Below are 8,801 nucleotides of genomic sequence, written 5' to 3' on the forward strand. Positions count from 1 at the left end.
TGTCCATCACCAACTCTTGGAGTTCACTCAGACTCACGTCCATCCAGTCAGTGATGCCATCCAGCCATCTCATCCTCTGCCGTCCCCTTCTCCTCCTGCCCCTAATCCCTCCCAGCATCAGAGTCTTTTCCAATGAGTCAACTCTTCGCATGAGGTGGCCAAAGTCCTGGAGTTTCAGCTTTAGCATCATTCCTTCCAAAGAAATCCCAGGGCTGATCTCCTTCAGAATGGACTGGTTGGATCTCCTTGCAGTCCAAGGGACTCTCAAGAGTCTTCTCCAACACCACAGTTCAAAAGCATCAATTCTTTGGCGCTCAGCCTTCTTCACAGTCCAACTCTCACATCCATACATGACCACTGGAAAAACCATAGCCTTGACTAGATGGACCTTTGTTGGCAAAGTAATGTCTCTGCTTTTCAATATGCTATCTATTGCTGCTGCTGCTACTGCTAAGTCACTTCAGTTGTATCCGATTCTGTGTGACCCCATAGATGGCAGCCCACCAGGCTCCCCTGTGGACCCCTAAATAATAAGGAACATATTTAAAGAAGAAAGTATAGCAGGAACAACTATAGTAACTTGCTAGAGATCATGAGAAGGATAAATAGGAAGGTTATTTATTTCAGAACATAGAATATATAATCAGAAATGAACATTTTGAGCTAGAAAATTATCAATGAATAATAGTGGTAGTTGTAAGCAAAGAGAAACCTGCAAGGGAAGAGGAATAATGGAATAGCTTAAATACATGTGCAGCATAATCATACTTAGATTTTTCAGTTCTGTTTGGAGTGGTTTGAGTATGCAGACAAGGAAACCAACCAGTGGAATGGTACAATATCTAAATTGAGGCAACTGTTCCCTATCAAAATTGAGGCATGAGCAATGGAAATGTAGAAGTGAAGATTTATGGAAAAATATTAAGAAAGTAAATCTATAATATTAGTAAGTGATTGGAAATTATGGGAAAATGAGGATCATCTAGGGCCAATAGTTCATATAGTTTGACTGGAGTGAAGAAGAGAAGAGACATGCCATTCACCTAAATGGAGGACTCTAAAGTTGGAGCAGGAGGAAGTGGCAGTTGAGGATGGAGCAGCAGAGAATAAATTCTATCTTGGGCTTGTGGAATTTAAGATTTCTGCATAGCAGACACATATAATTATCCCGAAGTCAGGTGTCAATTTGTGTGTAGCCTAGTAGAGAGAGGTGCTTGGAATTGAAAAAGGCAACATTTGTATCTGGAGACTGACCAGAAAATTCAGTGAGTAGATTTATCCAGAGAAACCAGAGAATAACCAGCATAGAGAGGTGTTGGAGTTGCTGAGAAAGCACAGATATCTAAGAACAAGTCAACAGTCAATCTTGTCAAATATTGACCAGTGAATATCTTATTTTCAGGGCTGTGATTATTTGTGCAGGTTCGGTAGGTGTCTGTCTTCTTTGTGTTGTTGTTCAGTTGCTAAGTCATGTCTGACTCTTTGTGACCCCATGGACTGCAGCACACCAGGCTTCTTTGTCCTTCACTATCTCCCAGAGTTGCTCAAACTCCTGTCCTTGAGTCGGTGATGCCATCCAACCGTCTCATTCTCTGTCGCCCCCTTCTCCTCCTGCCTGCAATATTTTTCAGCCTCAAGGTCTTTTTCAATGAGTCAGCTCTTTGTACCAGGTGGCTAAAGTATTGGAGCCTCAACTTTAGCATCAGTCCTTCCAATGAATATTCATGGCTGATTTCCTTAGGATTGACTGGTTTGATCTCCTTGCAGTCCAAGGGACTTTCAAGAGTTTTCTCCAGCACCACAGTTCAAAAGTATCTATTCGTTGGTGCTCAGCCTTCTTTATAGTCCTCTCACATCTGTACATGACTACTGGAAAAACCATAGCTTTGACTATATGCACCTTTGTCTGCGAAGTGATGTCTCTGCTTTTTAATATGCTGTCTAGGTTTGTCATAGCTTTTCTTCCACAAAGCAAGTGTTTTTTAATTTCATGGCTGTAGTCACAGTTTGCAGTGATTTTGGAGCCCAAGAAAGTAAAATCTATCACTGTTTCCACTTTTTCCCCATCTGTTTGCCATGACGTGAAGGGACCAGATGCCCTGACCTCTGTTTTTTTAAGTTTTGAACAAGCTTTTTCACTGTCCTCTTTCACCCTCAACAAGAGGCTCTTTAGTTCCTCTTCACTTTCTGCCATTAAAGTGGTGTCATCTGCCTGTCTGATTTATTGATGTCTTTGCCGGCAATCTTGATTCTAGCCTGTGCTTCATCCAGCCCAGCATTTCATATGATGTACTCTGCATAGAAATTAAATAATCAGGGTGACAATATATAGCTTTGATGTACTCCTTTTCCAATTTGGAACCAATCTGTTGTTCCATGTCCAGTTCTTTTTATTTTTTTTATAATTTTATTTTATTTTAAACTTTACAATATTGTATTGGTTTTGCCAAATATAGAAATGAATCCACCACAGGTATACATGTGTTCCCCATCCTGAACCCTCATCCCTCCTCCCTCCCCATACCATCCCTCTGGGTCCAGTTCTAACTGTTGTTTCTTATCCTGTATATAGGTTTCTCAGGGGACAGATAGGGTAGTCTGGAATTCCCACCTCTTGAAGAATTTTCCAGTTTGTTGTGATCTCACATGCTAGTAATGTAATGCTTAAAATTCTCCAACCAGGCTGCAGCAAAACGTGAACCGTGAACTTTCAGATGTTCAAGCTGATTTTAGAAAAAGCAGAGGAACAAGAGATCAAATTGCCAACATCCACTGGATCATGGAAAAAGCAAGAGAGTTCCAGAAAAACATCTATTTCTGCTTTATTGACTATGCCAAAGCCTTTGTGTGGATCACAATAAACTGTGGAAAATTCTTAAAGAGATGGGAATACCAGACCACCTGACCTGCCTCTTGAGAAACCTATATGCAGGTTAGGAAGCAACAGTTAGAACTGGACATGGAACAACAGACTGATTCCAAATAGGAAAAGGAATACGTCAAAGCTGTAAAGTGTCACCCTGCTTATTTAACTTATGTGCAGAGTACATCATGAGAAATGCTGGGCTGGATGAAGCACAAGCTGGAATCAAGATTGCTGGGAGAAATATCAATAACCTCAGACATGCAGATGATGCCACCCTTATGGCAGAAAGTGAAGAGGAACTAAAAAGCCTCTTGATGAAAGTGAAAGAGGAGAGTGAAAAAGTTGGCTTAAAGCTCAACATTCAGAAAACAAAGATCATGGTATCTGGTCCCATCACTTCATGGCAAATAGATGGGGAAACAGTGGAAACCAGTGTCAGACTTTATTTTGGGGGGCTCCAAGTCACTGTAGATGGTGACTGCAGCCATGGAATTAAAAGATGCTTACTCCTTGGAAGGAAAGTTATGACCAACCTAGATAGCATATTAAAAAGCAGAGACAGCCACTATGGAGAACAGTCTGGAGATTCCTTAAAAAACTGGAAATAGAACTGCCTTATGATCCAGCAATCCCACTGCTGGGCATACACACTGAGAAAACCAGAAGGGAAAGAGACACGTGTACCCCAATGTTCATCGCAGCACTGTTTATAATAGCCAGGACATGGAAGCAACCTAGATGCCCATCAGCAGATGAATGGAAAAGAAAGCTGTGGTACATATACACAATGGAGTATTACTCAGCCATTAAAAAGAATACATTTGAATCAGTTCTAATGAGGTGGATGAAACTGGAGCCTATTATACAGAGTGAAGTAAGCCAGAAAGAAAAACACCAATACAGTATACTAATGCATATATATGGAATTTAGAAAGATGGTAACAATAACCCTGTATATGAGACAGCAAAAGAGACACTTATGTATAGAACAGTCTTTTGGACTCTGTGGGAGAGGGAGAGGGTGGGATGATTTGGGAGAATGGCATTGAAATATGTATAATATCATATATGAAACGAGTCGCCAGTCCAGGTTCGATGCACGATACTGGATGCTTGGGGCTGCTGCACTGGGATGACCCAGAGGGATGGCATGGGGAGGGAGGAGGGAGGAGGGTTCAGGATGGGGAACACATGTATACCTGTGGCGGATTCATTTTGATATATGGCAAAACCAATACAATATTGTAAAGTTAAAAAAGAAAAAAAATTAAAAAGCAGAGACATTACTTTGTCAACAAAGGTCTGTCTAGTCAAAAGTATGGTTTTTCCAGTGGTCACATATGGATGTGAGAGTTGGACTATAAAAAAAGCTGAGTGCCAAAGAATTGATGCTTTTAAACTGTGGTGTTGGAGAAGACTCTTGAGAGTCCCTTGGACTGCAAGGAGATCCAACCAGTCCATCCTAAGGGAGATCAGTCCTGGTTGTTCATTGGTAGGACTGATGTTGAAGCTGAAACTCCAGTACTTTGGCCACCTGATGCGAAGAGCTGACTCACAGGAAAAGACCCTGATGCAGGGAAAGATTGAGGGTAGGAGGAGAAGGGGGTGACAGAAGATGAGACGGTTGGATGGCATCACCGACTCAATGGACATGGGTTTGGGTGGACTCTGGGAGTTGGTGAGGGACAGGGAGGCCTGGCGTGCTGCGATTTATGGGGTTGCAAAGAGCCGGACACGACTGAGCGACTGAACTGAACTGAACACTGTCAAGACTTTTGTGTAGCCAATGAAACAATAATAGATTTTTTTTTCTGTAATTCCTTTTTTTTTCCCCTATGATCCAACAGATGTTAGCAATTTGATCTCTAGTTCCTCTGCCTTTTCTAAATCCAGCTTGTATTTCTGGAAGTTCTCGGTTCATGTCCTGTTGAAGCCTAGCTTGAGAATTTTGAAAATGACCTTGCTAGCATGAGAAATGAGTTTGAAAATTCTTTGGTATTGCCCTTCTTTAGAATTGGAATGAAAACTGACCTTTTCTAGTCCTGTACCCACTGCTGAGTTTTCCAAATCTGCTAAGATATAGAGTATAGCACTTTAACAACATCATCTTTTAGAATTTGAAATAGCTCAGCTGGAATTCCATCACCTCCATTAGCTTCTTCTTTTTTATTTACTATGATATAAGATTAAGGGCAGAAGGAGAAGGGGGTGACAGAGGATGAAATGGTTGGATGGTATTACCGACTCAGTGGACATGAGTTTGGGTGGATTCCGGGAGTTGGTGATGGACAGGGAGGCCTGGCGTGCTGTGATTCATGGGGTCGCAAAGAGTCAGACATGGCTGAGCAACTGAACTGAACTGAACTGAATTGGAAATATTGGTAATGAAATCACCCCCTTGCTAAAATATCATATTTGAAATGATTCTCATTTAATCAGATATGAAAAGAAGCTTTTAAGAAACTAAGGATAACATTAGGTAGCCAATGCTTGCTAAGGTATCTTAAATTAGTTGGCAGGTGTCTCGACATACAGAGTTTCTAGCCTAATCTGTGAGTTAAGGAATTTTACTGTCTCTCAAACATTGAAGTCTTAGGGTATTTGGGGGATTGCAAGAAAAGAGTAATTTTCCCAATTTTACTTATACTGTAAGTAGAACCTGATGACAAATTCTTATCTTGGTTTCCTAGCATCAGTATAGCAGATAAAGAGGATTTCAAAAGTCCAAACTGAAATTACTTCCGATAACTTCCATTAAAGCAGTTTTAAAAGATACATATAATAAATTAATACTCGATGCCACTATGGAAATAATCAGGCCACATCTAATGTGACAAATCTTACTGTACAATCAAGAATATTTTTTTTTGTTTTTGATCAAAAAGAAAGAGACTACAATTTTTGTGTAATTGACTTTATTATCATTTTGAAACAATTTTCTGTTATTTGAGTTCTTGTGTTAATTTTACCTTGCCATTTTGTCCCCACCAGAGTTAACATCCCAATTTCACTTCATATAACTACACTACATCCTAAGCTACTTACCTGATCTAATCAATCAGTGTTGCTTTATGAAATGTCTCAAACTTAATTATCATGAATAGTGAAAATTCAAGAAAGAGAGAATTTTGCATGTGTAGAAAATCTGAAGTACTGAATTATTTAATGGAACTGTTATTATATTATAATGATAAAGAAGCACGGGACAAGGGATAATGGAAAAAAAAATGTGTCTTTTATAGAACTGAAGAAAAACACACAAAAAAACTGTAAACAACTTCCAAAATTTGAAGTGAAAGTAATCATCAGTTCATAAAGTAATTGGGCACAGAAAATTATCATGATAAATTAAACCAAAGGCTGGTGCTGAAAGGGAGAATCATGGCCAGTGTAAGTTGTGAAAATAAAACACATCAGGCCTTTTACTTGCCTCCTTATATGTATAGCAATGAAGAAAAGTCACTTCAGCTGTAAGAGTTGGGATAGTGATTATTTACTCATATCTCTTTTCCAAAATTCATGTTATAAATTTTGCTCAGGATTCTTCAGGTCTTTTTTTGATGAAGAGTTTTAAGATTTTATCTTGGATGTGCTTGAGTTTCACCTCATAGACGATGTGGTTCATCACAGGAGGAATGAGAAAATGCATGTTTGCCATGAGTACAAAGATGTTTGAGAAAGTCTTGGGCCAAATTGGTATAGAGAAGCAGATCATAGGTGTGAAGAAGAGGGCTACAGCAGAGAGGTGGGAAATACAGGTGTTGAGAGTTTTGAGGTGGCAGTCATTCGATAAAATACTCAGGGAGGTTTTCAGAATCAACATGTAAGAAAGGAGAAAATCAATGCCCATGTTGGAAAGCACCATAACGAGTCCAACAATGCTATTGATCTTAGTGCTGGAGCAAGAAAGCTTTAGGATATCAGAATGCAGGCAGTAGGAATGAGAAAGTACATTACAATGACAGAAGCACAGCCTCCTCAAGAGGATAGGAAGGGGCACTTCGGCATCGTGGCTCGCCCTACAATGGCCAAACCTGTCCTGGCAATTACATTGCTGGTGAGAATGGAAGAATAGTGCAATGGATGAGAAATGTCCAAATAGTGGTCAAAGGCCATTGCCAGTATGATAACTGACTCAAAATCCTGCAAAGTGTGAATAAAAAACATTTGGGTGAAGCAAGCAGATAAGGTGAGTTCTCTAGCATCCAGCCAGAAGATCCTCAACATTGTGGGGAAGGCAAAGAGGGACAGACCCAGATCGGAGGCAGCTAGCATGACTAGGAAGAGGTACATAGGCACTTGGAGGGCATGTTCCTTCCAGATAACTGTCACGATGCCCACCAGGGTTACCAAGAACAGGGCACAGAAAGGTATGGAGATCCAGATGTGAACAGCTTCCAGCCCAGGTATGCCTGTCACCAGGAAGGTGGAGAATGTGGAGCTGGTGCTATTGATGCCAGAACTGCATGTCTTTCCTAAAATGAAATGCATTGCCTCCACAGATGTTAAAATTTTACTTGAGCATTTGACTATTTATAATACTGCTTCTTTTAAGCTGGCCCTGATATGTGTCTAATATGAGAGTAAATGATGTTTCCCAATATAGAGCATTTGAGGCTTTGGACTAGAAAGCTAGACTTTGTTTTCATCATTTCCACAGATATTGTAATTTATTGAACAAAAATGGGAAAAATACACTTGATACTTAATGTACCTAAGCCATTTAATTGATATAATGGCATTTTAAAGTAATATGCCAAAAGTAATGCCCTTTAAATAACTTTCATTTTATGTAAATTCATACCTGTAATTTTAATTACAGTAGTATATCATTCTAAGGTATTTCTTACTGCCTCCATCAGCCATCTTACATAATAGATGCTGCTGCTGCTGCTGCTAAGTCACTTCAGTCATGTCCGACTCTGTGCAACCTCATAGACGGCAGCCCACCAGGCTCCTCCGTCCCTGGGATTCTTCAGGCAAGAATACTGGAGTGGGTTGCCATTTCCTTCTCCAATGCATGCATGCATACTAAGTTGCTTCATTCGTGTCTGACTCTGTGAGATCCCATAGACAGCAACCCACCAGGCTCCTCTGTCCATAGGACTCTCTAGGAAAGAATACTGGAGTGGGTTGCCATTTCCTTCTCCAACATATTAGATAGTGCTACTCAAACTCAGGGGGCTTTCCTGGTGGCTCACTGGTAAATAATCCACCTGCCAATGGAGGACATGTGGGTTCGATCCCTGGGTTAGGAAGATCGCTTGAAGGAGGAAATGAAAACCCACTCCAGTACTCTTGCCTGGCAAATCCCATGGCCAGAGAAGCCTGGTGGGCTAGAATTCATGGAATTGCAAAGAGTTGGACGGGAGTTAGCAACTAAGCCACAATAACAAGTCAAATTGAAGTTCATGGATACATTTTATATCCTATTTCTTCTGCAATGAGAACAGTGTTGAGATTTAAGCTGAACATTTGGAAACTTTTGCATTAATCTGACAAAATATGATTCTTGAATTTAATAATAATATTATTTTAGTATCCAATAATAACAGTTGTTATTATTAGTGTACAGTATTATTAGTGTATAATACTAATATTATCATATTTGGGTGTGTTTTTATTTCATTTTTCTTAAATATTTTAGTTATATTTAAAAATTATTTTGTGATTAATCAAAAGTTTTAAAAATGATCCATCTTTACATAGTTTATGAATCATTGTCTTATGATAATTTATTGTTAAATATAAACATATTTTTGTCAATTTATCATAAAAATTATAATTTAATATATTGAATAACAATTGTTTGTTTAAAAAAGGTAAAATCTCTAGCATATTATTTTTTAAATCATTTTCATCTTCTTTTTAGAGATCTAAAACCTTTATTTTAATTAATAAGATCTAGGGACTTCGGCCTGCAATGCATGAGACT

General features: G+C 39.3%; 1 pseudogene; it reads right to left on the reverse strand.

Moving 5' to 3' along the window:
* Nucleotides 1–6,401: 6,401 nt before the first annotated feature.
* LOC129627809 (olfactory receptor 51G2-like) lies at nucleotides 6,402–7,357 on the reverse strand (annotated as a pseudogene).
* Between the last annotated feature and the right edge of the window lie 1,444 nt (nucleotides 7,358–8,801).

Source organism: Bubalus kerabau, chromosome 15 (assembly GCF_029407905.1).
Source record: "Bubalus kerabau isolate K-KA32 ecotype Philippines breed swamp buffalo chromosome 15, PCC_UOA_SB_1v2, whole genome shotgun sequence".
NCBI classification, from domain to species: Eukaryota; Metazoa; Chordata; class Mammalia; order Artiodactyla; family Bovidae; genus Bubalus; species Bubalus kerabau.